Consider the following 21,283-nt stretch of genomic DNA (forward strand, 5'->3'; position numbering starts at 1 on the left):
GTTTCATTATTCTTTCACTTTTATCAGTCTTGCTTCTAATTTATCCACTAAGACTTACACTCTTGGATGGCCAGCAGAAGACAACAAACTGAAAAGAGAAGTTATCAAGTCCTCCATGTGCTCTAGAGTTCATGTCTCTTCTAATTAGCATAATTATGGGAAATGAAAAAGTATCAGGTATTTGCAGCATTCTGAAGCATGTACAATTGCAAAAGTAATAACTCTTGTCTCAATTACTTGACTTTGGCCAAAGTTGCAAAAGCTAGCTGCCAAAACTTTAGTTGCAAAATCATTCTATAAAATTACACTAATGAATGTGTCCTGTTCCTCAAAGTATTCTTTTACTACGATTTTGAGTGGTTGTAGGGCTGTAAAGAACATGAAAGATCGCTTGTGCTGAAACTGGCTGCTGTGTCACGATTCTTCTCAAACCCAGATCCTAGGACTGGAATCCACTAATGTATTCCAGGTCAGTGCAGGAGTTCACGCAGCAGCAGCAGTTCCCCTGCAGCCTATGGAGAGGCCCCTGGTGGAGCAGGCTGTCCCCCTGCAGCCCATGGGTCCCCCATGGAGCAGATCTCCACGCTGCAGCCCCCCATGGGTGGAGGAGCCCCCGGTGGAGCAGGTGGATGTGGTCTGGAGGAGGCTGCGGCCCATGGAGAGCCCCCGCAGGAGCAGGCCCCAGGCTGGAGCTGCAGCCCGTGGAGAGGAGCGGAGCCCATGGAGTGACTAAAGGAATTGGGGTTGTGTAGTCTGGAAAAGAGGAGGGTGAAGGGAGACCTTATTGCTCTCTACAGCTATCTGGAGGGCGTTGGTCTATTTTCTCTGGTGACAAGTGATGGGACATGAAGAAGTAGCCTCAAGATGTGCCAGGGGAAGTTGTCTTAAGAATAATTTTTTTCAGGGAGGGTGCTTAGTCATTGAAACAGGCTGCCTGGGAAAGTGGCGGAGTCCTCAGTCCTGGAGGTATTTAGGATACAAGTGGATGTGGCAATAAGGGCACTAAATTTAGTGATGCGACTCCGTCGGTGGGGCTGATGGTTGGACTCAATGATCTTCAAGGTCTTTTCTGATCTAGATAATTCTATGATTCTATGTTAGTATTTAAAGGACAGAAGTCATCTCTTGGGTCCTGGCCCTAAGTAGCTACTTGTCTGTAATGACTTCTTGGCATAGTTAAGCCTGTAAACAGGAAAGTGTTTGATTTACTGGTCTGCATTTCACTGGGTTGTTGGTCATCTCAGAATACTTGCACTGCTAAATTAGTGACTAATACCTGGCCCTTCCGAGTGATGGCCATGACTGCTCAGCACTAAGGACAATGTTAAAGCATGAGAGACCAGACCAAAATCTAGCCAGGGTGACAGAAAGACAATCAAGATGAACTCTGATTGTTTCTTTGATGATGAAAATGAAGAGTACAACACAAAACCTTGCTGTTAATCCCTCTGTCTCTGTTTTCTAGAAGGGCTGAGCAGGAGCATGTGGTAGTTCTCTCTGCTGCATTCCTTTTACACCAGCATATACATATAATTTTTAAAGACAGTGAATCTTACTGAATTTCTGAGCTAGTTTATCAGACAATATCCTGACTTCATTGGAATTTCACATCTGGAGTTTGATGGTTGTGTTATCTTCTGCCTAATATTTTTCATAAGGCTGTCATGGCAACAAAAGGACAGCAAGATATTCCTTCAAGTCTTTCTGTCTTGCCTGTTTGTTATCCAAAATGAAGTTATGCTATGCCTCTGGTTATTAAATATGACTGACTGTACTGACTAAACAGCTTTTTTTGGTATGTATAACCAGGTATTTTCTCAGCTTCACCTTCTCTTTTCCCCCCCTTTTTGTGTATAAGTGTGAAGGAGTTTGTTTCAAACAATTGCAAATCTATAATAACAGCTGACTCCATCACGTTTTGTTATGGGATATTTCCACTCCCTTAGTGGAGGTTGTGTCTGTCAAATTGCCCTTCCTCCATGCATGCTGCAGTGTGGATGTCAACACCTCTTGCATGAAACTCCTTTTTGTCCTTCTTCCTGCCATTTCTGTCCTGAGTGACAGGAACTACAAGCAGTGAAATAAAAATGTTTTAAGTATGAATGAATAAATTGCTGCAGAATCAGGTCTGAAATAGGCCAAAATAAAAAAGACATAAACCACTCCTGCCGCCAGGCAGCGCGGAGCAGTTGACTGTGAGATTTTGTCTTTGTTCATATTTTGTTTGTGACAGTGTTGGCTGCTTATTCTTAGAGACTTCACAGTCAGCTGCTTTATCCCTGATATTTTATTTTCCATTGCTTAATTTCTGCTTCTGACTTCTAACTTTTATCTCCTGAGTGGCTGAAGTAATGCCTTTCCCTCTTTGACAGCTAAACCCAAGGTATTTGTGTTGATGTTAGCTACACAAAACACCAAGCTTCAAAAGTGGTTCATGGTACTAGAAAAGTCCATCAGAAGTTTCCCTATGAGTTATTTAAAACTGATCACAATGTTCATTTCCTCTCCCAGACAGCCTTTTTCTAGAATTTGAACTTTAAGTCCCAGTTCTTAATGATTTGCTATAACCATGAGACAAGGATCTGTCTATTGTGGCATTCAATTTATTTTAAGATTTTACATTACTAGTCAGGAAACATAGGTGCAGATCATGAACTAGGAATTTCATCTTGCATGCTGATGTTCCTAAGAGATTGATTTTCTTTGTGTATGCTATGCTTATTTGAAAGGCATTTTGAAAATTCATGCATAGAAAAAATTTCCATTATGCTGGGGTAATTTTGATCCAGCGGAGGATGTAAAATGTGTCGATAACACATGAAAATTGCAATGAATTAATTAATGTTGAAGCTAACTGTAATTCCCAAGGTACTTCTAGACAAACATCATTACAGTAACATGAACTGAATTTATTAAGAATGTCATCACCATGGATTTCTCTTTTAAGAAAGGATGCACTTGCGAAGATTTTGTTACTAGATTTTACTTTGGTGTATGCGAAAGCAAATATACAACTCTTGAAAAGTCACATTGCCCTCCTAAATAAACTTCAGAAGATTGTCTGTAAGAAATCATTTTTATTTTGTGATAAGTTGATACTGCCCTAGGCCCCTTTCATAATATTTAATGCACAGCAGATAATTAGACAAGCGAGTTTTTTTTTTCTTTCTTTCTTTTCAACAATTAATTTGCAGTCATTTCAAGAACAAGTCTGCATTTTTTACCTACAGATGCTGTTTTTGATTAACTACCATTTTCCTGTGTTTCCTTGAGCTTCTGGTATTCAGAACTGAAATTTCGTGTTTTGAATTTTCATTACCTTAATTCCGTTAAACAAATACTCAGCAGTGATGCTCCCTCACTGATTTAGATTTCCTTCCACCAGTCATTTAATTCATAGCAGCTTTTCAACAGCTGATAACTGCTTTCTATGATAGTGAGTAGTACCAGCTATATTTCCTGAGAAAGTTAATGGGGTTGTAATACTTCTGTTAACTCCTTCCTCTGCCACTCTCTTGCAGTGTTTTTTTGCACCTCCTCTGTCTCAGAGCCATGACTTTTCTCTTGCTTCATGTCCCAAAATACCAAAGGTATCAGCCTGGAGGAAAGGTGTGACTCAGAGCTGGAGATATAGGGCAATATGAGTGCTCCATGGTGCAATGGCTTAAATGTCTTTTGGTCTTCCTCCTACTCTTGCCATATCTGAGGGGAACTAAAAGTATACCATGACATCTACTCATGCATATGTAAGTTGGGGTGAAATTAAAAAAAACATGTCCTAAAGAGCAGGGGAAAATGGACTGTGGTCCCATTTACTCCACTTAGACTTGGGAGTTCTGGTGCTCTGGGCCATGAGTTGATGCCAGTTTGTCCACAAATCCCAAACTAAGTCTAAGTCACACAACCACCTTGGAGTGTGTCCGCACCAACACCACCGCCAAGTGAAATTTTGCTCTTCAGCAAGTGACATCCCTTGCTATAACCTAATGGATGATCAAGCCTCTAAACCAACGGTAGGGGTTTTGTATTGTTGACAGCCATCCACAACCACCTCAGGCTTGGCACTCCAAAGTGGAGATGTTGGAAATCCTTGAGCAATTTGAACTTTTTTCTCATGTGACTCTGGACCTTGCTTCCAAAGTACTTGGTGCTTCTAGTGGTACTTGGTGCTTCTTATGCCCTGCTTAATGGGATCATGTTCAAACACAGCAGGGAGAGATGGAAATGACGTGAAGCTAAAATAGAAATGAAGGGTAAATGATGGCATAGTCAGGAAAGTCAAAGCACAAAACTGATTAAAGGCATTCAGTACTTCAGTACTTATGAGGAAGAAATAGAGGAAAGAAACACCTACCTCTGAAAACAACAGAGAGAAAATATTCCCATGGGATTTTGTCTTTCCTGACAATAAGGTCAGCAGCAGCCCAGTCTGCTGTCTGTGAAGAAGGCGTGTTGGCAGAGGGAAAGCATGACAAGTGTGCTGTCATATTCCCCTCTGAGCAGAGCCACAAATGTGCTTCTGAAATCTTATCAATGCAAAAAAGCGTGAGAGTATGAAAAGGTGGGAGAGTGGCATTCCCGGTCTCCTGACAATATGTGCTGTGAATGAGCAACAGATGGAGCCTCCGACATCACCAGCATTTTCAGGCAGACTTGCTCACATTGCAGGCTTGTTAGATATTTGAAACTGTGGGAAAGACTAATGATAAGGTCCCTGGCACCCACGTAGCCTAAACCCTCATTAAAAGTGACACTTGGCCCCAGAGCATTGAGTGGTCGTCCTTCCATGGCCTTTTTTAAAACCGCAGGCATCCCTTGCTACATATAAAGGATTTTTGGTGGAAAGGATGGATGAAACGTCTGAATACGTGGTGCTTCTTGCTGAGTTATGGTAAGCCACACATGCCAGATTTCAAGTGGGTTAGTGTGCCTGACGGTGCTGGAATCTGCTCCCTGGTGCCAAATGGGAGCTGTGAGCCGATTGTCCGGTTAATGTTTAAAAACTAGCAGCCAGCACCCACCATCCTTTCTGTCATGTAACAGATGGTAATCGGGAGAGAATATGGAAGCTGAATCTGCCCAGAAAATTCCACATTCCCCCAAATTAGAGATGATATATAGGTGGGGTGCAGTGAGACTAAGCTTTTCCAGGCTCTCCAGCAGAGCTGCTTCTCCCACACATGATTTATCCCCTTTCCTGATAAAAAGGAGTGGTAGGGCATACAGTTTGCACTACCTCATTTTGAACCTGAGAAAGGGCTAATTTTGGCTAATGTCTCACTCTCATCTTTTTTTTTTTTTTTTTCCTTTTCTCCTTCTCTTTTTTCTTTTCTTCCTTTTTACAATTTTAACATTTTAAAACTTCGCTTGATTTATTGGCTGGCTTAAAATTTATACTTTCTATATTTCCCAGATGGGATCTCATGGCTGATGGCTAGGTTGCTATTTTAATGAGTTATCAGTTCTGAAATACCCCAAATATGCACTGTTATTAAATACAAACATGATGCAGGGTGGGGAAATTATTCTGTGAAGGAAGAGGCTTGTCTCTGATGCAATTATCTTTTCCCCAGTACAGTATAGCAGAAAGCTGCTTCGCAGGAATATTAAGGAGACAGTTACTGCCCACAAGACATCTGCTGAAGCCAAAAGCAATGACAAAAATCAAGCCTGTTTGTGCTTTTGCAGTTTAAACAAATTGCGAGACGAATAACCACAGCACCCTCTTACTCATGGTGAGATATTCGGTGGCTGCTGAGCGGGGCTCAATGGGACTTGGCTGTGCTGCTGGCCACGGGACCTGCTCTCCCAAGTGCTCTGGGGCTCACTGTCAGCATATCGCTGTGCCAAGCTTGCCATCAGCCCGTGTGTTTCTGCAGATATTCTCTTGCCTTGCTTTCCTCTGAAAATTAACGTTGCTGTGCCAAAGAAAGCAGAAGGAACATTGACTTTGAAGTGTATGCTGAAACCCAGATATTCTTGCAGGGACAGGAGTGGCAGGAGTGGGATAGCAGCAGGTTGTCGTTCAGAGCAGTGAATTTCATCCCATACTTGTGATTGCCCTGGAGAGACCGATGCTAGCCTGTAGGAATTAACAGTCTTCTGAATATTTTGTATATCAGCTCTGGTGCAGAGACATCATTCACATGCCGTGAATAATTCACATGTGTCTTTACACAGCCTGGAAATAGCTTGGGAAGGGTCCAGAGTCCTTCTTAGGGTGTATAAAAGGAGGTTGTCTTGGGAGAGGAAAAAGCAGGCTACAAATAATGGAGATTTCACCTCCCTGTGCTGAAATCAAGTGTCAATAGGAAGAGAGGAGATTCTTGTGTGAAGTGCAGCTTGCCTCATCCATGCTGAAAGCCTGTCCTGTCTCTGAACAACTCTCCCCCATGTCAGATCTGCTTTTCCCCATAAGATCAGGTCATGGGGAAGGGAAGAGTGAGCATGTGAAAGTGGCAGCATTAAAGTAACATTACCTGATGTCTCATTTTGGTCAATATGAAAAAAAAAATAATTCTTTAATAGCCCAGTTCCTGTCTCTTTGAACCATCCTGCATGTGCGTGCTCAGTGTATGAATATATCTGCTTTTGTTCTGATGCATCTTTATCTGAACCATTCACCCTGGTATCCCCCTATGGTCAGTGGAAAGGAGAAAGTACTTGCAGTGGTAAATTCTTGTCCAAACACAGGTGCTGAAGACAGGTTGCAGGAATAGCATTCACTGAATATTAAGCTAGAGAAATTGCATCCTTTATTCCTCAGTGGTACAAAGCTGGGCAACTTTTATTCCTCCTGTCTACACCATGTAGTTAGAGATTTTGTGTTAATCCAAAGGACATTATTTAATGGCTATTATTCAAGGTCCAAGGCTATGTCACCCTGGGTCATTTGATGTGAAAAATGTGCAAGGTGAGCACACCACCCTTGTCAGACTTGGGTCCATTCCAGGTGAAGATCTGTAACTCCTCAGGTTGCCCTGACATGGGGGTTGTAGTTCTTGTAGTAGCTCTGGTTCGGGTAGTTTAACCTCTAGACTCACTGCTTCTGGCAGTTCTGGGCTTCAATGGATTGGAACAGAGGTCAACATTTCAGCTGAAACTGAATTTAAGGAAGAAGAAAGTGAAGAAAACCATTTTTTTTTTCATTGTCAGTATAGCTGTGTTCTGGCAAAACTAAATGCTGGAGAAGGGGCAATAAGAAATCTTTCGGAAAGAAAAAGAAAGGAAGGAAAGGAAAGAAAAGGAAAGGAAAGGAAAGGAAAGGAAAGGAAAGGAAAGGAAAGGAAAGGAAAGGAAAGGAAAGGAAAGGAAAGGAAAGGAAAGGAAAGGAAGGAAGGAAGGAAGGAAGGAAGGAAGGAAGGAAGGAAGGAAGGAAGGAAGGAAGGAAGGAAGGAAGGAAGGAAGGAAAAGAGAGAGAGAGAGAGAGAGAGAGAAAAGAGAGAAAGAGAGAAAGAGAGAAAGAGAGAGAGAGAGAGAGAGAGAAAGAAAGAAAGAAAGAAAGAAAGAAAGAAAGAAAGAAAGAAAGAAAGAAAGAAAGAAAGAAAGGAAGAAAGAAAGAAAGAAAGAAAGAAAAAAAGAAAAAGAAAGAAAGAAATAGAAAGGAAAAAAAATGGTTCCTCATACTTTCACAGAGGATTGTATTTTTTTTTAATGTGTAACAAAGGTCTTCAAAGGCAATGTGAAAGTCTGTGAAGAACTGAAAAGGCAATGGAAAAAGGGGAAGGTGCCTCCCCTTCCATATCTGAATGCATTGCTGTCTCTGTCACAGTGGGTGAGCTAGGCAGGGCAGCAGCAGGATTCTGGCTCCTGCAGGGTTTCTCTTTGAAGCCCTAGAGAAAGTTGAATGTTCCTGTGAACCCCCCTTGGACAGTCCGTGCTCCCTCATCCTGGTTTCTAAGTCCACAGGCAAAGTGGTTCAGCTCACTGTGTGGACGACACTTTGTGCACGGTAATCAGGACAAAAAGCTGACAGCTTGGAGGCTACTTCATTGGAAGAATGAAGTTCTTACCTGCAGTCTATCAGAAAGATGGGCTGGGCAAGCCTCCAAGCTGCCAGCTTTTTGTCCTGATTACATGGCATGTAGATTACAGCTTAAATATGTGACCTGTGGATCAGAGTCCAATAATTACTTGGTGTATTTAGTTGTCATTCCATAGACTAAAGACCACATGCAAGCTGCCATATGATTTTCATACTAATCTCCAAGATCTGTCTTTTATATAGTTTTTTTCCTTGGCGGTTCTGAGCAGTGGTGGGGAGAGCATGGTGGAATCATCCAGGGAAAAAGCATGAAAAAAAAAAAAAACCATCTTCATTTCCCAGTTAACATTGGCTGCTATCATGTGTGCCTCTTGGATGTCACCTCATGCCAACTCCATCCAGCCACGTGCGACACAAGTTTCCACACTTCTGCTAGCTAGAACTGCCTCAGCTATTTTGTGGTCTCACATGAGAGAAAAACTGGATCCTTCTGGCTAGATCATGATTTTGCAGGCAGAGGCATGAAAGTGAAGAGAGGAGGAAACGTTCTCTGCAGCCCGCCAGCTGCCTCTGTGCAATATCTCTTTGCTGAATAGGAATAAATAGCACAGGGCCCAGATGGGCTACTTGTGATTGACAGGTGTCAGGATGCATGCACAGCTTCGTCGGTGTTGCTCCAGCTCAGCTGATGGTTCGGGGAACCACTTGTTTTCCAAATCTGAAATGCTTACGAAAATCAAGCTAGAAGATTAAAAAGTTGCTATTTCGCGTTTTCAACCAGAGCTATTTTCCGTGTCACGGAAACTCAGCCAAACTCTCAGTGCAAGCTCTGGTGTACAGTTTGTGTGCATCTGTGTGAGCAAGGAGATCAGTGCGCAAACAAGTGTATTCACAAAGTGTGTGGGTACAGCAATTTCAGCCAAGTCAGCAATTTCAGGGCTTCCGCGGGTAATTTGGGGTGAAGGAAAGCATTTTCAGATTGTAGATGTCTTTCCAAAGTCTGCATAAATAGATATAAGCATGACCCAATACTGCTCAGCTGTAGATATACTATGATTGCCACTTTGGGATTAACAGCCAATGCAATTTTTCATTTAGACAAAGATGTGATTTTGCAAGTGCTACCTAATCCTCATTTGAAGCTCTGTTTATCTTTACCTGTACCCACAAACCATTAGCTATGTGCTTCGGGGGAATTTTTTTCTTTTAATTACTGTTCATTATTACTCTCTTTCATAAAATGTTGTTTTCTAAGGCAGATGACAGAAGTAATGTTGTGATGTGTATGTGACATATCACATCAGAAACTGTGATCAGTGAACTTAGATAAATACTTGTAAACGCTATATAGGCTCGGTCTAACTTTGATAAACTCCTTAGGAGATACTCCTGAGTACCTGTGACAACCAGTCATTGATTTTTCCCATGTAGCACTTTCACAAGGTCTAGTCACATTAGCTTTTTTCTACCCTAAATGTCTGTGTTACATTTTTGCACGTTGCTTTTTTCTAATTCCTTGGTGAAGTGAATCAAACGCTATAGCAAACTTGAATTGAAGTGTTTTCTTGAAAGGACATGTAGGGAATATCTGTATACTCAAGGTAGGTCTCTTGCTGTCCATATTCTCTAGTTGTTTTTTTTTTTTTTTTTTGGTAGATTTTGCTTGTGCTCAGCAATGCGAATACAATACTGCCAAAGCATCACATCTGATGCATTAAGAACTTGTTTTTATTCTATTCTAACTTTTTTTTACCCCCCCTCTTTTTTTTCTTTCCCCACTCAAGTCTCAAGGCAAAACCAAACCAAAACAAAAAAACAACAACAAAAAAATCCACCAAGCAAAAAAGATTTTTCTTGTATGCAGCCAGTTCACAGGAACTCCCCTGTGAAAACATGCACATATATTTAAGGCTAGAGGATAAATGTTCTGACTCAGAGCCCTAGGAAATCAGTGGTGGATGTTCTCACAGCAGGCAGCTGTTGCCTTGCAGCTGAGCTGGGATCTGGTGCCTCCATCAGTTCCCTGCCAGACACATGTGCAAGCCATCTTCTGTCTCATGTTCTAGGCTTTAATTTTCTCTGACAACATGTTTTTGCTTGTTATGTGTTTGTTCTATGACTAGGAGAAAGCCCTGGTTCTTTACCAGGGGGCAGGGAGGCGGTGGAGTCACCATCCCTGGGGGTGTTCAAGGAAGGGTTGGACGTGGTGCTTGGGGACATGGTTCAGTGGGTGACACTGGTGCTAGGGGGATGGTTGGACCAGATGATCTTGGAGGGCTTTTCCAGCCTTAATGATTCTATGGTTCTATGATTACTGACATATCTGATTTTACTCTCTGTGTTTACTTTTGATTCTGTCCAGAAAGGTAGCTGCTTAATACAGGTGATTTTATTTTTTATTTTTATTTTTTGCAAAGAGAGAGAAGGATTCAGTGAACATGGATGTGACTGAATTCTTTCACTGGGTAGTACAATTCAGACTTTATAATATTTTTGGCTAAATTTGAGTGGCATTTTCCTCTGGTATTTCTTGATCATTTTCTTCTGGCTCTAGTGTTTCTTGGCATACCCTCATTCTCCAAAGCATTTTAGTTTCATGTTGATGATCTCTCATGCAGGAACAGAGAGGAGCACAATAGCCATGGATCTCATATGCGACACTGAATCAGTTACTGCAAAGACATATATAAAGCTTAAAAGCTGTTCCTAATTGCAGTGCAGTTCAAGAAAAGCATCATCCAAAAGTCTTCCTCCTCCTCTAAAAAATACACAAGGTAACAACCATCAGAGAGCTCTTTGTTCCTTGTAACTACCATTGTACTCTGCTCTGAGTTGACAGGGTCTAATAATAAAGACAGGTTAATGTCATCTTGCAGTCAGGAAGCCCTTTTGCTATAATAGAAGAGTAATTAGGTCAGCTCATTCTTAGTATTAAATTTCAGCAACTCTTACAAGTTTTCAGAAAGATTGGGTAAAGGAGCATGCTTGAACTGTAAGAAAAATCATATTAAACGAAGGTTTATCTCTCTTTCAGTAAGGTAAGTGTTATGCTTCTGAGAAATCACTTGTCTATGCGGCATTTACCTCCGTCTGTTCTTCTTTGAGTTATTTCCATGAGCATGTGCAATTGCACCTTTATTCTTATATAAAAGAATAGTGATAATCAGGAGGTTTCCAACTACTTTATTTCACAGAAAGTGATATTTTTCAGTGTGGAAATAATAATAGCATTTTTTTTTCCTGTCGTTGTTTAGTTTTATATTCTACATGGGAATAAAAAAAGAAAATCTTTTTTTTTTTTTTTTTGGAAAGACAAAACCAAATCCACATATTCCAGTGTACTGGATCAATCCACTCATTCCAAGCTGCCCTATCCATATTTATTTGCATTTCCACGGGATTCTGCAGTGCCTCACAGAGTTAAGAGACTGGATACTTCCATGATATCCAAGTGCCCTAGTGATTTTTCTTCCTTGCATTGGGCTACCTCCTGCAGGACAAAGTGTTATCTGAGTATCCTTAGGAAAACCTGATGGGTAATCTGGTTTAAAGGTGATCTGAAAACTTCAGCAGGAAAAGGAGACTAAGATGTCTGAATTACAGTTTTCATGGAATTTGCTACAGCTTAAAATGGACATATAGCTGAGACAGACTTGAAACAAGCTGTTGAAACAGTGTGTTTCTACACACAAAAAATGCAGAAACGATGGACTCTGAAAAAAAAATAAATGCCATGGAATTCAGTATATTGCTTCAATATTAAAAGCAACTGCCAACATATCTGAATTTCCCAGGGGATGAAAATTTTGATGTTTTTTAGTGATGCTACAAAAAGTCAGGAGCTTGAAGCTCACTTGGGAGAAAAAATTCTAGGCAAAGAATATTAAAAATACAAGCTACCTTTCCTGAAACTATGTAACTTTCATCAGATCCTCAGAGTTTTAGGTACAGTTGAAAGAGAAGCCACCTTTATGGGCATCAAATCTATGCTCAGGGGCCTAAACCAAAATATCCAGTTTTGAAAACACTACACTGTATTCCAATCTCATGCAAAGGCACTGTGATAATGAACCTCTTTGGTAAGTGAGAAGATGGGGAAGTTTCTGAGTTAGGCACTAAGCTACTATAGGTAGGCCAACAAGGATAATTAGACTGTGTGAGTCCCACCTTAGGATATCCCAAAAATCTTCAGCTGCATCTTATTCCTAAATTCATTTTAGGATGGTCTAGATATCATATATCTGAAATAAGGATGGAAGTAGCACAGCAGAAGTCTCATCTACGTCTAGGAGTATCATACAAGACTTGTCAATAGACACCGTATAGTGGTAAATCTCACTGCTGTGCTAGTTCAGCAAAGTATAGGGAAAATGTATAGACCAAGGAGCATGCTGGGCATGTATTTGAAAAGTTTTGCAGAAATGGGGCTGGTATTGCTGTCTCCAGTCACAAAGTTGTTCAGCAACAAGAAGAACTTTGTAGTAAAGTAAATGTAATTGTCACAGTGTATTTATGAGGTAAGTTTTCCCATTGTGCTGGCAGTGATAATTAACAAACCAGAGTGTTTCATGGGTCATTAACTGTGAATAAACAAATTCCATATATAAGTAACTGCCTTCCAATTCCATGCCCCAAGTAAACCTTCTCTGAGATGATAAAATACTTTAAATAACTGAGTTGTTACTTTTCTCCTCTGTGCACTAGTGGAGGTCTAGATCAAACTTAGCAAACACACTGTATTTCCTGGAAGGTAACAGCTTTTTTTGCAGTGCAAGTTCACTTTCTTGAAATTCCCAACCAGTTTTATTCATTGAGTAGAACAGAAAGCACTGACTGGATTCGATCTAGAAGCCTATGGAAGGAAAACATGCCCTTAGGAGACAATGGCAATGCATCAGATAGACCAGTTCAAATTTGTAACACATATAAGGCCTGTACTGGATACAATTCAGCAGTTGCTGTTCATGGCCAGGTGATTGAAAACCCATAGATGCAGCTGAGCAGTGTTCAGTGTGGAGGACATGGAAATTGTGAAGAGAAAAGTTAGGCTGGTACCTCGTGTAGCCGAGAAAGAAGTCCCTTGCTACTTGTGAAAGACCCATATGCATCAGTTGAAGTTCATGATTTTTATCTCTGTGGCATGCTTTATCAACCAAGAAATCAAAATATGTTTTGTCAGTGTTTCCAGGGGTATCCAAGGGAGTTAAGCACCTCAGACCCATTGATGTTTGAGTTTGGGCTACACTGAAAATCCAGAGCCACAGCTCATTGAGAGCCTACATATATAGCCCAGGACAAAACACGGCTGGGTGCCCAGCTCACAGAGGAGTCAAGGGTTGATTTTTATTTTCTTGCAAATGAGGGCTTTTGTAGAGGCAACTCCATCCCAGCCAGACCCAGTGCAGCATGCAGTAGCATTGCAAGTCCTACGTCATGTGAAGTTGAGCAAATTTGTAGCCAGCATTGCAAACTGAGGGAGAAGTAGAGAGCCTGCAGCTTCCTCAGTCTTCTTCACTTCCATTTCTGGGAATGATCTGCCTCTGGGAAATAAATATAGTGCTCCTACAGTGGGCTGTGAATGGAAGGAAGGGCACATTTTATTTAATTTATGTGTTGTGCCTTATGAAGTATAAAGACACCAGCTGAACACTGTGTGATTGAGTACTTTGGGATCATTTTCAAGTGTCAAAAACTCTGCTCTGTTTTCTCTGCAGTAGGAAACCACTAATGTGAAGATTTTAGAAATATACTGGACACTTCCTACCCTGTGTGCACCATATAAATATTGAAAAGTGATTGTAAATACCCTCCCCTCTGAACATTGCTATTTGATGCTCAGGCTTTGGTGCTCAGTAAAAAATAGGTCAGTGCATCAAAGAATAAGAAAGATCAACCCCTTAGAGTGAGGAAAATTAATCTTTGGGCTGTTTTTTACATGTCTTCATTTTTACGTGTCTTAAGTGTTGGACTGATGTCTTGAGCCATATGGGGGCAGCACAGTCATGAAACAGCTCGAGCTTCTCACCTACCGGGACAGCAAGCCAGCACTGTGGAGGCAGAAGAAGGTGCCTTATCGCTACATGATCCATGGCAGATGCATTTCAGCCCATGTGGAGACAAAAATGTTGCTCGAGAAGAAAGCTACATCTTTCAACACAGCAGGAGCTAAAATAAGATGTTAACAGGCTCCGTTCGTCAGCTACCCAGCAACTATAAAGGATTAGATCTTTTCTGAAAATCTTCCTGATAACAGCACCTGCTGAGATTTGGTAATTCCTAGCTTTTAGCTCACTCTAATGCAAACACAGCCTGTTTCTGCATCCTGATTTACAGTTGCAGTACAAAGGGGTCAGTCTCTCAGCCTTTTATCATACACATAACCCTTTTCCTACAACTGAATTTGAATAACAACTTATAATCTATTGCAGGGGCTAAAATTTAACCTGAAACAGGATAGAGAGCCCTTGTTAGATGAAAGTGAAGGCATGTCAAGTGAGCAAAAGATTGTGCAAGTGGAGCATACTTGCAAGATTTCAGCTAGAACTGTCCTTTCTGATAGACCACATAAAATTTGCATCCACAAGTGATCTCAGAGTCCAACAGCCATGAACTGTTAGATACCTGCATGTCTGAAGACAAATTTCCAGCCTATGTTGCTCAGGACTCTGGACCACATGACCTCAGTTGTCCCTCAGATCTTAAAAATCTGGGAAATCTTGCTTCAACTAGAAAGTTATTATTCTTCTGACTGTTTCTTTGACTGTAAATGTGCCTGTATGGTTTGTTTCACATGCAGTAAGAATTGTTTCTATTGTGAGCTTCACTTCATATTCACAATCCAGTAAAGGAACCACAAGAATGGTATTGTGGCATCTCCATCCTCTGTTAGTATCTTCAGAGATGCTGAAAACTGACAGGATAAGGTCAGAACATCCAGAGTTCCCTTCCAGCTAAGTTATTTTAGGACTTTATGATTCTCTGGTCTAGACTATTAGGACTTTTGGTCTTGGATTGTTTTAGAGGATATATAGTCTATTACAAAAAACAAAAAAAGTATTTTCTGGGAAGTGGGTCACTGAATGTATACCTTGTGTACTGATAGCACTGGACCTGCCTCACATTCAGGAAAAAGCAAATCTGAAATAACAGCTGAACTGTCACAGAATGACAAAAGAAAAACTGAAATTTAATTCCAAGAGAAGACTGGAGAGTCTAATATTGCTAAGCAAGCAAAATAACTGCAGCATTCCAGAATTTGCATAGTAATTCTTCTGTACACAGAAGAGAAACAGACTTTCTACTGAAGGGGTTTTGGTTTTGTTTATATAAACTCCTGTGCCTGAATTAAGCTGTTTTATTGATGCAAAGTGAGCAGTCTTGCTCACCCCTTTCCCCAAAGGGACCAGTGTGCCTGAGCTTAATATTTTGCATTGAAATTCTTAAGATGTTCATTTTTAGTCTGGAGACCTCTCTCATGGGGTTAGGACTCACTGTCATGAAACACCCAGTGAACCTGTTGAACTATCAGTGCACAGCTTGCCCTCAGTTGTGTATGAATTTCGTCTCTACCCAGGGAATCAGCACAAATTCCATGCATTACAAGTGAGTTTTCATGTTCTCAATGGTCACTGCAGAAAAAGAAACCTGCAAATATCTAAGGCAGACATTCTTACACGGATGCTGAGTGAAAGATCTGGTTAGGGGTGATGTGTGTAGTAAAACTCGAGAAGTTATCCAAGAATCCCTACAAAACAGTCATATTAATTAACTTTATCCTACCATTCAGACACAGTATGATTTTTTTTTTTTGACTTAAATTTTAGTAGTGATCCTGTTAAAGTCAAATAAGCCTGTATTTATGTTTTTTCTTTCTTTCTTTTTTTTTTTTTTTTTAATATGACTATATCTACTGATTACTGAAATGTGCTCTAAAGCTAGGCTTCCCAATCATTGCCACAATTGCTTTGCGATTTAAATGTCAATTCATAACAAATCACCGTCACATTTTGATGCCTACATGAACTGATTTAAACTGGATGTATTCCAGAGCCCAAACACATATTCTGCATGTATTCAATCTGCTTTCTAATTTCACCTGATGTTTTGCAAGTTGGAAAGCTTCTGGCAAATTATGAGTCGGCATTCTCCTTCTGTAATATACTCCAAAAAAATTAACCCAAGTCAGATATAAATGCTCGTCCTGTAGGATGTGCATTGCTGTGGGCTATATCACTTGCACGCAAACTGAGCAGCCTGATGGCTGAATGCTGCAGCAGTGTGCTCTGGCAAATACATCAGAAACAAATTTTCTTCTGGAGATTTTGAGGAGGTTATAGCATGTTCAAATTGTTGTCTCTCTGTAAGGGGTGATGTGATTCTTCTGCAAAGAGTCCCTCCCAGTTATCTTTGGCACTGCAGGGGATAGAATGAAAACCTTACCTGGCCTTTCCCAGTTTTGTAGTGTTAAGAAAGAAAATTCTGTTTGGACAAGTTCTTAGAGAGTACGACTCAGAGTCACAAGGGTTTTTATTCCCAGTCTCTCTTATTTCAGTGTGCTTGAGTTCTCTGTGCATTCTGTCTTCCCACCTATCAAAGTGACCAAAATCTAGCAGTAAATGGACCATGGATATTATTACTTTCTTGTTTTATATCTGACAGCATCACATGATACCAGGTCATTGCCAAACCTCACTACATCTTTGAGCTTCCTGTGACCTTCTTTAGTACCTTTGACTCCCAGGGAATCTGCTGCTTTCTTGTTTGAGCAGTCCATACACCAGGCTGTGATTTTTTAATGCATTAGGAAAACATAAGGTGAACTTTGGCAATGTGGCTGAGGAATTTCAGCTTGATCCCTGGTTTAAAATGAATCCAGAATCTCATGGTGAAATCACAATCTGTAAGCTAAGTAGTATTGTGTGTTACACTCCAGTTTCTGGGCTCTCATTTTCCTGTGATATGACAGATAAATGTTGGTATCCCTAGAAATACAAAAGTTTCTCTTATTCTATAGAAATTTCAGACAGATTTTGGGCAGAAACTGCATATGTAGGAGACAGGATGGACACAGAACTGCCTTTTCTTTTTTTTTTTCTTTTTTTTTTTCCAGTGAGAACAAAATGAAAATTCATAAAGACAGAAGAAACAACGTACAAACAAACAAACAAACAAACAAAACAAAACAACAAAACTAATCTTTACCCACTGTGTCCATACCTAGAGTTGAATGAATGGTACCACACAGGAGAAGGAGTGCTGAGGAGCCTGATGAACTGTCTATCACACCAGGCAGGACTGGCTGAGCTCAAAAAACCTTCATATCAAGGATTTCACCATGGTTGCTTTGCAATCACGATATGTGCCAGATGTTTCTTATTTTGGGAGTAGTCATTAGAACAGTTAAATAAGGGGGTTGGAAAGAAACAGAGGGCACTCAAAATGCGCAGCTAAAAAACTCCACCATAATAATTAGGGGAAGGATGGGAGAAATACACTTCAGGGAAAGCAACTCATGTAGTTAGAAAGATAATTCATTCCAAGCTAGTCCAGGCATACCATAGAAATACCTCTGTAGGTGATTGTTCTGCATAGATGCCATTCTTGATTTGTGAACACCCAGCACCAGGGACTGGGAAAGTATCTCATATTGACTCATGCATTCCTTCATGGGTTATTCATAAATAAGTGGTGCTATCTAATTCTGGCTAACAAAAATGCCTTATGTAAAATTAATAGGAGCAAAACCCAGAAGGATCTTTCTGCATTAAGAACATGTCCCTCAAAAGCAGTTGGCTGATAAAGCTTAAAAAGACACATTCCTGGCTACTCAAGGTGCCTGCTAAGGGAAAGTGTTGGGCACCCACAGGTATGAAGTACTAACATTTCACTTTTTGTAACTGGGGACAGAAGGAGCAGTACTCAAAGCACTGAGATTCAGAATACTTTCCCCACTCTCTGTATAGAATATACTAGTTGTTATATGATTTTAAATGATTTTTATTATGATTTATGAGAAAATTTAAAGCACCCAGCATCCCACTGAGCTTTGCCTATATTAATAACACAGATATTCAGTGCACCTCTGAGCAAAGCTGAGGAAAAGCAGTCAGGCTGAAATCAGACTTTGTGTAATACCGGTACATTTCTAGGTGAAGACGAATGGATTTTGAAAGAGAAGATCTCATGTGGAGATCATCTTGACCATACCTCTCCCTTTTTAAAATAAATCAAAACAAAATCCCTTCTTCTGTTACAGGTAGTCCAATGAATGTAAAAGGATGTTAACGATAGCAGCTTTTGTGACTGGTGTTAGCCTTCAAGAGTGCTTCTGTAACTAGTTAAGCCTTTTTTTTATTTTTTATTTTTAAATTTATTTTTTATTTTTTACAAAGAAAAGAGACCCAAAACCAGAGTTTGGAAAAGGCCTACTAAGGGATGCTCGGGGCAGAGATCAGATGCATCTCAGGGGTGCAAGAGTCCTTGTTTGCTACCAAAGTGTGTGTCAGACAGAAAGAGGGGACAAACGTAGGTCCTCCACACCCTGAAGAGGTGCCCTCACCACTAGATGAGGGGAGTACTCACTTCTGTAGTTTCGTGAACTGGACTCATCTCCCATCCCTAGGCTTATACACCACTTTTAGCAAAATATTTGGGAAGATAAATGTAACAGACAACTTGCATACAACCTTTTTTCTTCCTCTGGTATTCACTTGAAACTCCTGGAAGGTTTGGTTGTAGGCTAATGTGGGTGCATGCACACACACAGAAGTTATTTTTTTTGTTCTGCATATGGGATGAGAAACAAATGATTAGGACAGCTTAAATGCAGATCATTTCCCTAGCTGCAGTCTCTGAAAAAAAAATGTGGACTAATTGCAGTTGAAGCAACTAGAGCCTGGGCAGCAAAGATTTCCTTTGAAAGAAATGGTAAACCACTGGCTCAGAATGGATGAAGAAGACATTCTAGGAAATGTTGTCATGAATTCTTCACTGGGGTGAACCCGAGTGAAGTTTGTAACCTGAGAGAGTTCCTCATGGTTTCCACATCTTCTTCAGTGAGTTAACCCACTGATTGTCAAAGGGCAAGGGCAGAGCCTTACCAGAGTATCTCCCTGATTGTCCCACCTTCCCCTGACTGAGCCCTTGCTGTGACAGGCACAATTTTACTTTTGATAGCTGTGACTGGGAAAAACAGTCAGCCTTCCCTGGCCAGCCCCTGACCCAACATCAGCTGAAACAGAGGCAGCAGACTACTGGGGCACCTGTGTTCTGTGGTGGGCAGCCATAAATTCTTGATCTGTCTCATAAAAAATAATTGTTGGTCTTGTATCATCAACAGTGCTGCCCCGTGGTGTGATTGCTGAAGCCAGTCAATTCCATCAGCATTAGTGTCTGCACCAGCACATTTCTGGGGAGCTGCAGTGGTTTCTAGCATAGTTAAGTGGTGATGTGCTAATGCTGCTCTTTTCTGTACTCCAGATAAGCACATAAAATAAAACCATATTGATTGCCAGGGCCCTGAGTGTCCCCACTCCTGCTGATTTCACTGCTGGGGCTCGGGGCCAGACCAGAGACAGCGCACAGAACTGCCCTCTTCCTGCTTGTGGCCACATGGAGGGTCTCCCAAATATCCTGTTGGGAGGCTGTGACCAGGGTGGATCCCATCCTGCAGGAGGTGCTTTAAGCTGAACTTCTCCATTCAGCCCTTGCCTGGTCCTGCTGTGTCACAGCCCTACCTGTGCCCACAGGGCCCACAGCATGAGTCCAGTTTAACTGTGAAAGGAAGTTCCTCTCAGTGTGATGGCTTCCTTCAGAACCGTAAATAAAACTGAAAGGCCCAACGGCATCCTGGCTTGTATCAGGAATAGTGCAGCCAGCAGGACCAGGGAGGTGATAATCCCCTTGTACTCAGCTCTGGTGAGGCCACACGTCAAGTACTGTGTTCAGTTTTGGGCCCCTCACTACAAGGAGGACATTGAGGCCCTGGAGCATGTCCAGAGCAGGACTATGAAGCTGGTGAAGGGCCTGGATCACAAGTCCTGTGAGGAGCAGCTGAGGGAGCTGGGGGTGTTTGGTCTGGGGAAGAGGAGGCTCAGGGGAGACCTCATTGCTCTCTACAACTTCGTGAAAGGAAGGTGTAGGCAGCTGGGGTCGGCCTCTTCTTGCAGGTAACCAGTGACAGGACCAGAGGGAATGGCCTCAAGTTGTGTGGGGGGAGGTTCAGGTTGGCAATGAGGAGACATTTCTGCTCAGAAAGAGCAGTCAGGCACTGGGACGGGTTGCCCAGGGAGGTGGTGGAGTCACTGTCCCTGGGGGCATTCAAGGAAAGGCTGGACGTGGTGCTTAGGGACTTGTTTTAGTGGGTGACATTGGTGGTAGGGGGACAGTTGGGCCAGATGATCTTGGAAGTCTTTTCCAACCTTAATGGTTCTGTGGTTCTAAGGGAAAGTAGGCTTCTTGCAATCAGTGTCATTGTAAGTGCAAGCGTGTCCTTCCTCCAGCCTTCCTCTGGCTGCCCTGCTCAGAGGAACTGTGGGGTCCTTCGTTGTGCTCCCAGCTGGTATGCAGAGCAGAGAGGCCAATATGTGTCTGGCCTGTGGTACCACCTGTGCTATCCCAAGCACTCCACTTATGCTTTTGCCTGAATTTCCTGTCCTAAGTCCAGCCATAGTGATGTTCACTCAGCTTCTCACCTTGTGTTTTTTCAGTGATGACTAAGTGTATTGTAAAGCAGACCTGAAGATCTCAATGTTGTCTTGTAACACTCCTCAATTTGTCATGTATTTGGCATTTGCTTATTCCTGGGTTTTGGTCATACCTTACTCTGCGTCTTCTTCAAGCCAAGCTGCAAACCAAATGTTGACATTGTCTTATAACACCCTCCAATTGTAAAGAAGGCCTGCTCAAGCCTGCCCCAAGTTTTGCTGGTCTCTTGGTGGAAAATAGACTCATCTGTATTCTGTTCTGGGTGATGAAAAAAGAAGTTCAAATCAAATAGTTTCTCAACTAATTCCATTCACTAACGGTATCTTACTGGAAAAACAAAGCAGACTCATCAGCGGCCTCAGTCATCACTTGCATAAGCCCTCCGTATTAGGCAAGGTCTGAAGTGAGCAAACAGTCATTTCCCGAGTCCTGACGGTCAACCTCAGAACTGGTGTGAGTCAAAGGAAGAGCTGAATCCCCTTATGAAAGGGCATAGCATTCTGATGTCCTTGCATTCAGATAACGTGAATGAAGGCAAAAGCAATTCATCTTTCCCAGCGGCATAGTCATATGAAAATATGTCTTAGAGGTCTC

At 41.5% G+C, this 21,283-nt stretch overlaps 1 long non-coding RNA gene across 1 annotated transcript; it reads right to left on the reverse strand.

Moving 5' to 3' along the window:
• Positions 1-10,370: 10,370 nt before the first annotated feature.
• LOC137852782 (uncharacterized) lies at positions 10,371-20,352 on the reverse strand. Its single transcript, XR_011094035.1, has 2 exons — positions 17,186-20,352; positions 10,371-10,656 (listed from the first exon to the last, which is right to left on the reverse strand). It is a non-coding gene; the product is annotated as an uncharacterized lncRNA (long non-coding RNA).
• Positions 20,353-21,283: the final 931 nt, after the last annotated feature.

This window comes from Anas acuta, chromosome 1 (genome assembly GCF_963932015.1).
Source record: "Anas acuta chromosome 1, bAnaAcu1.1, whole genome shotgun sequence".
Taxonomy (NCBI): Eukaryota; Metazoa; Chordata; class Aves; order Anseriformes; family Anatidae; genus Anas; species Anas acuta.